Source organism: Chaetura pelagica, unplaced genomic scaffold (assembly GCF_000747805.2).
Source record: "Chaetura pelagica isolate M959 unplaced genomic scaffold, ChaPel_1.0 scaffold211, whole genome shotgun sequence".
NCBI lineage: Eukaryota > Metazoa > Chordata > Aves > Apodiformes > Apodidae > Chaetura > Chaetura pelagica.
Genome location: NW_009952157.1, coordinates 127,674 through 134,593, shown reverse-complemented (window position 1 = coordinate 134,593; position 6,920 = coordinate 127,674).

Below are 6,920 nucleotides of genomic sequence, written 5' to 3'. Positions count from 1 at the left end.
CGCAGCAGGAAAAATCACGATTTAGCTGCCAAGTGGCCTAAGAGGTATGGAGCCCATCTTTCTTGATGCTGTGTTAACCCCTGAGCATTACGTGCATGCTTAGCCTATTAAAATCAGCACACAGGACTTCCTAGGTCACTGAAGGCCACTGTCTGCAGTCAGAGCCCACCAGTCTTCCATGCTCTGCCTGGAAGGATGCACAAATGACAAGCCTTTTCAAATATACAGTAACTTGAACATCCCATGGGTAAAGAGCAAGTGGGAAAAAGAGCACCTCGCATGCTCTAGCAGACACGTGGCAATGGCAATGTAGAAAATAAGTCTGAAAAGGTGTATTTTAATCTTACATTTCACCGGGAAGAAACAGGCCAGGAAAGAGTATGGCTTTGCACATGCAGGTGCTTATTGCTGATACACTTTCACACCCTTCTGTAGTTACTTGCAGGCATAAACATAGAGCAGTTGCATTCAGTTGTTATGGTATTGGAACCTTCTCTGGGCTGGCATAAAGGGAAGCAGGCTGTGCTCTACATCTTTGCCCCCCACACCACACTGAATAATTTCTCCCAATTAAGGAAAAGATTGTCTTAAAATACTTTGGGGATCCCCTTTGATCTTTGCAGAAAGCTGGCTGTACCATGCTTACTTTGCACCTCCCTGAAGTTTCAAAAAAACCCCACACTCTTATGTTGTTCTTAATATCATTATACATTTAGAAGTGTTATCAAAGGTGATTTGCATTTCAGGTGTGTGGAGCTACTGGGGCACAGGTACCACAATGTTTTTACACCAAAAAGAGTAGGTAGCAGCTGATGTTACTGCTGATGCTGCCATAGGACAGTGAAGAAAAGAGAGAGAGGTCACGTTTGGGGCTGCATCTCCTCAGATTACTTGATAATGCTTCCTAGACCAAAACTGGTTCATCTGGCAGGAGACTAGCAAGCATCCTTGAAGAGCAACAGCTTGACCTTCCTAATGACTAGGGTTTTCAGAACTTGAACAAAACTGTGAGTGGGACATAACCAGCTGGAGGATGAGGAATGGATTCGGGACCCCTGAATAAAAGTAATTTCCTCCATTTTTTTCAGCTTCCTCAAGTTCTACCTCTTTGCTTCTCCAAGAATTTTTTTTTTAATGTTGATTCCTTAGATTTGCCACACTACAAAGCACTGATCTTTCTGGAGTGCCCTGTCAGTACTAGTTCCCCAACTTTTAGGTGTCAAGGCTCAACCTGACGTTATTGAAATTTGCAACAGAAATGCGTAAGATTTTTCTATAATGCTCCTTGATGCCTAGCAGCACCAGAGCAAAAGATTATGTATGTAATCTAACTGAAATGCAAAGCCTGTTGCATGGGAACTGACTGAAACTGGACCGTGAAAAGCGAGGGTGCAGGCTGCAGGAGAACCACTAGATGACGGTAACGTAACTCCTACTGCTGCAGCTGCTTCTGGAGCTCCTCCAGGAGCTGCCTAAGGTTTCCTAGCCGCCTGTAAAACAAAACATGGAACTTCTCTGACAGCTCACCTGAACGCCTTCATCAACCAGAATCCCTGCAGCCGCGACTTGAACTTTTACACTTGGGTGCTTGGGCAACTGGTTGTCAAGTGCTGCTGCAGAAGCAGGAAAGGGTTTTGCTTCAGCAGGGCAGCCACCAGGGACTGGCTCTTCTCCCTGTTTGCAGACACTGTGCCACCCTGAAAACCAACTTAAAAATAATTAAACACTTTCCTGTTTATTTTTTTTTTTCCATGAAAGCAATAGCTGTAGTTGCTGCAAAGGTATTACCTGTGTTCTCCAGCCTGTCCAGTTTGAGAACTGGACACAGCACAATCTGTGTTTGGATATCATCAAATTACTAATTTCTTTGTGCTAGTACATCCTTTAGAGGCATATTATACAGTAAGAGTGAGTGGGCAAGGAAAAAAACCACAACTGTATAAATTAATCCTAGGTTTCTGCTGGGCTGGTGCACTTGTAAGGGCAGGAAGCAAGATCCTATTTCAAATGACAAGTGGGCTGCAGGGAATGTTTCCCAGCTAATTTCAGTTTTGTGCTGCTGGATGCCAACTCTTGTTTCATGGAGAGTAGGTAACTCTCTGTGGATTTATGATGTTGTCTGATATTAGTGATACGCCATCCATATTATCATGAATTTACTAGATTTGAGTTTAATATTTTATAATTTAAAATATAAAAAATTTATTTTTCTTCCTAAGATTACTTTCTCAATAATACCTCTCCTCATCTGATGAGGAATAGTGGTCCTGTTAGCAGTTACACTTCATAAACACTTTGTTTCAATGGGTCAGCTGGAAAAAGAGGCTCATGAACACAAATTGATACAAAGTGCTACTGCAGATCAAAGAAGTTACTGCGGGGGATGAGATGAAAAATCAGAATTTTAATGCCCAGGAAAAAAATGTGAATGTGCCATAAAGATGAAAGAGACAGGAGGAAAGATAAAAGGGCTGAACAATGGAAAAGGGAAGCATGATCTAGTAGCCAAATCAGGAGGTTGCAAGTGGGCTGAAGGCCTTTGGAGCTGTTTCCTCACAAACCCAAACTATGTGATTTCAAAGTGTCTTTAAAGAACTGCCTGAAGGGCTGTCACTTTTCCAAAGGGACCTGTACCATGCACTATAGATGCTAGCAGTGTTTCTTGTCCTTCTCAAACATGCTTGAAACACAGCTGGGGTCTTGCCACCGTAGGGAAACACAGTCGTTTTTAATGGTGATACAATAGAAACAGGTCAGAGCTGAGTCATTTGGCACTGGCTCATTTAGAGGCCAGACAAGTCACTGGTCTCACCCTTCGAAAATGTCACGTCGGAGATCTGGGGAGGAGAGGCACTGCAGAAATACAGGGTTGTGCCACACTGCCAAAGGAAGATAGAAAGGAAACAAAACAGACCCATCGTGGCATTAAATATTTAATTTAGCATCTGATTTAAACTGCTAACAAATGAAACAAATTATTTTGGTCTTCATTTAGAATGTGTTTTAGTGTTACAGCACAAACCAGTTGCAAAGTCAGGTCAGATCTCTGGGCAACCCAAAATGATTTATCTGATTTTCAGATAGCATTTATTCTATTTTGTTGTGAAACTCTAAAGGAAATACGGTTATTTAACTAGTATTCTGGTTATTCGGATTGTCTACAATCCATAAAACTTCAGTTATCTGAGGGAAAAAGGATGATTTGTGGTTGCTTATTCTATTACTTTGTCCATTTTACCAGCAATATTTTTTATAATGCTATTATTTAATAATACTAATTGGGTCATTGCTCTCACTGTCTCGTAGAAATTGCCAGTAGCAAAATGATTAAAGTATTAATTTTAAATGCTATCGTATTAACTCCTGTATTGTAGCTCTCTGGATATTTTTGTTCAGCCTTGATTTTCCCATTTCTTTACTTGTTTTTTGCAACCATAAAATATGTACTGTATTCTGCATTAATAACACACCAAATAACCAATTGTTTATGGTTAATTTCCTAAAACACAAACTGGTTTGAATCCTTAGCATTTCTGTCCAGCAGGACTTTTCCTGAGCTGGATGTTGTACTTCTGTATTCAGGAGAACATCTATGGCTGTGTCCTTGCAGTTACCAAGATGTACTTTTTCTCCCTCCCCTCCCCCCCTCCCCATGAAACATCAAAAATGGCACGTGGAGAAGGAACAGCAAAATAAACGTATACTTTTGTAAGACTTTTTTGGTTTTGCTTTGCTTTTTCACTGACAGGGAAAGTGAGAGTTTGAATATCAGACCCTAGCAACTGAAGGAAGAATCCCTTTACCCAGCAAGTAAAGCACAGGCAACAAGTATGAACTCCAAAATCAACCATAGAAAGGTTTGGGTTGGAAGGGACCTTAAAGATCATCTAGATCCAAACATTCTGCATTGGCTGTTTTAGTGTTACAGCACAAACCAGTTGCAAAGTCAGGTCAGATCTCTGGGCAACCCAAAATGATTTATCTGATTTTCAGATAGCATTTATTCTATTTTGTTGTGAAACTCTAAAGGAAATACGGTTATTTAACTAGTATTCTGGTTATTCGGATTGTCTACAATCCATAAAACTTCAGTTATCTGAGGGAAAAAGGATGATTTGTGGTTGCTTATTCTATTACTTTGTCCATTTTACCAGCAATATTTTTTATAATGCTATTATTTAATAATACTAATTGGGTCATTGCTCTCACTGTCTAGTAGAAATTGCCAGTAGCAAAATGATTAAAGTATTAATTTTAAATGCTATCGTATTAACTCCTGTATTGTAGCTCTCTGGATATTTTTGTTCAGCCTTGATTTTCCCATTTCTTTACTTGTTTTTTGCAACCATAAAATATGTACTGTATTCTGCATTAATAACACACCAAATAACCAATTGTTTATGGTTAATTTCCTAAAACACAAACTGGTTTGAATCCTTAGCATTTCTGTCCAGCAGGACTTTTCCTGAGCTGGATGTTGTACTTCTGTATTCAGGAGAACATCTATGGCTGTGTCCTTGCAGTTACCAAGATGTACTTTTTCTCCCTCCCCTCCCCCCCTCCCCATGAAACATCAAAAATGGCACGTGGAGAAGGAACAGCAAAATAAACGTATACTTTTGTAAGACTTTTTTGGTTTTGCTTTGCTTTTTCACTGACAGGGAAAGTGAGAGTTTGAATATCAGACCCTAGCAACTGAAGGAAGAATCCCTTTACCCAGCAAGTAAAGCACAGGCAACAAGTATGAACTCCAAAATCAACCATAGAAAGGTTTGGGTTGGAAGGGACCTTAAAGATCATCTAGATCCAAACATTCTGCATTGGCAGGGACACCTCTCACTAGACCAGGTTTCTCAGAGACCCACCCAACCTGGCCTTGAACACATCTTGTATCTACCCACAAACGCTGTCAGCTGCCACAGGAAAAACACTGTTCAGCAGAAGAGAAGAGCTGATCTATTGTATCTATCCCTGATACCAGCTTTACTCCTCAGTTTGAAAACATCAGTGTGATATAGACTGAGTAGGTGGTTGCTTTGCTTTTCTCCTTCCCCTCAACTCCCCTAATTCCTCTGCTTTTTTTTTTTTTTCCAAGTATGACATTGTCTGTGGAGCAAAAGTGGCCTCTGTTTAACAAACTCATCAGCAACAGTCTTAATATGAATCTTACCCCTCCCAGGACTATGGATCCCAAAACTGTATTCCACTAATCTCCCACCTAAGTCCCAGATGCTGAAGTTACATTGGTAAACAGGATGTGAAGAAAATTACAAACATCTGCCCCATTTTTCAGAAAATGGCTCTGGAATTCTGCTGCGTGAGGCCAGCATGGCCCCAGCTGGCTGTGGATGTCTGCGTTCTGGATGCCTACACCACGTGATACTTTGCCTTGTAAACAGCTGATGTGAAACCACTGCATGTTCCCATCTTCGCTGACATTTACTCAGAATACGATTTGGCTTCCAAGACTTGTAACTAGTGTAATTTATCCAACTATTGATGCTACTCAGAGCAAAGTCATGTTGCCGATTAGTGATCTTAAGTTAGTTGAGGTAACAAGACTGAACATCACCAAGTATTACATAGTGTGCAATGTAGTAAACTGAGTAAAGTCTCTGGTCTCAGAATCATGAGATTAAGTGAAAACTAGAGTTTTAAGCTGACAGCCATCTGATTATAATTGTAAAGTAAGAACACAGAATCATTTTGGTTGGAAAAGCCCCTTAAGCTTGAAGGAGACTCAGGGGGGACCTTATCACTCTCCACAACTACCTGAAGGAGGTTGTAGTCAGGTGGGGACTGGGCTCTTCTCCCAGGGAACTAGTGACAGGATGAGAGGGCACAGTCTGAAGCTGCACCAGGGAGGTTTAGGTTGGATATTAGGAAGCACTTCCTCATGGAGAGTGTGATCAGACATTGGAATGGACTTCCCAGGCAAGTGGTGGAGGCACCATCCCTGGATGTGTTCAAGGAAAGGCTGGATGTGGCACTTAGTGCCATGGTCTGGCTGATGTGGTGGTGTTAGGTCATAGGCTGAACTTGGTGATCTTAAAGGTCTTTTCCAGCCTTTGTGATTCTGTGATTAAGATCATTAAGCACAACCATTAACCCAGCACTGCCAAGTGCTAAACCATGTCCCTAAGCACCACATCTACATGTCTTTTAAATACTTCCAGGTATGGTGACTCCACCACTTCCCTGGGCAGCCTGTTCCAAAGCTTGACGACCCTTTATGTGAATAATTTTTTTCCTACTATCCAATCTAAACTTACCCTGGCACAACCTTAGGCCATTTCCTCTTGTTCTATTGCTTTTTGGGAGAAGAAACCAACCCCCACCTCACTACAAGCTCCTTTCTCAGCCTCCTCTTGTCCAGGCTAAATAACCGCAGACCCCTCAGCTGCTCCTCATGAGACCAGTTCTCGACACGTGGCTTGAGACCTTAAAAATGCATCAAACTCGGCATATCTCCCCTCTAATTTTTTTAAAAGCGAGTACTCTAAATACACCTCTTTTGGGGGCTGGCCGGTGCACGTTCCGCACCTGCAGCCACACGGAGCTGCAGTTCCGCCCCGCCCCCCGACCCACCTTCTTTCTATCACCCGCAAGCAGAACTCGCATCTCTCCCCAGCCAAGCATTAAGAGGATGACTGCGTGGTACCGGGAAAGGCCACCACCCAGCAGGCAAGCGGGCAGGGAAGGAGCCGGAGCACCTCTCGCAGCCCCTTTCTGAGAAAGCCCGGGCAGAAACCGCGCGTCTCACTCTGTGAAACACACCCCACCTTTTTTTTTAGCGAATCGGCCCCAAAGACGCGCCCGCCCGCACTGAGCGGAAGCCCCGAGAGCGGCCGGACCCGGGAATGGTTTATGCCGGGAATGAATGGTTTATCCCGGGAGCAGCCGCACCGACGCACGACGCG